The following is a 938-nucleotide window of genomic DNA, read 5'->3' on the forward strand; positions in this document are numbered from 1 at the left end:
GGCCACTCACTTGTCCCTCTCCCCCAGGCCTTGGGAGCAGCTGGGACCTTTGGGTTTGGGACAGTTTGAGACCAGAGGAGGAAGAAATGAGCCAAATGCTGGCTGAAGTGACCTGTGGTGCCTCCACCAGAAGCAAGCTATTGCAGTGACATGGAGTGGAGACAGGCATGGAGCAGGGCTGCAATGCCTGCAAGGTCTCAAACACCGTTCCCCCAGCTGTCCTGTGGGGTTCCCTTGCCCACCGTGTCTGGGTGGAGTTCCACAGTGCCTCTCCTGCCAGCTGGCCTTCTTGCCTGGTGTGAACATTTCAGAGGGCCCTGTGGGCTGCCTTCCTCAAGCAGAACAAAGTGCTTGACCTGCTGGGACCAGTATTTCTGCCACAGTTGTTTACAGGCATTTTGTATCCACCTTGAGTGGCAGCATCAGGCCTGCCTGGGATGCAGAAAAACAGATAAAAGGAGGTGTTGGAGTTACCACGCAGACATGCCACCAGCCAAGTCAGAACACACGAGACAGATCGTACATGTGACTACATACATTACATTAGTAAGTGTTCTCTGCAGATGTGTTTAGACAAACTGTCATCTAAACAAAAGCTTGGACTACAAGAAAAGCAGGTGGAGCCCGGGGACAAATGTGTCATGGGGTACCTCGGCATGCATCCCGCTTGAAGCTGTGCTTTCAAGTCTTTTTGAAAAGATGCATGCCCACCTCGGGCGCTCCCCTGGGCAGACCTGGCTGCGGCATCAGCCTCATGCCACGCGCCCCGTGAAGGTGAGAGCGGTTTGTACGGTAACACTCAGATTTGGCGAGACCACGGTGGGTGTAACCCGCCGGCTCTCGCGCAGCGCTCACGGCCGCAGCATCCGAGCAGGGACGGTGCTCCCGGCACCTCGATGCGCGGTGACAGTCCGCCCGCGCTGCTGGTGGCCGACAGG

Source organism: Falco rusticolus, chromosome Z, assembly GCF_015220075.1.
Source record: "Falco rusticolus isolate bFalRus1 chromosome Z, bFalRus1.pri, whole genome shotgun sequence".
In the NCBI taxonomy this organism is placed as follows: Eukaryota; Metazoa; Chordata; class Aves; order Falconiformes; family Falconidae; genus Falco; species Falco rusticolus.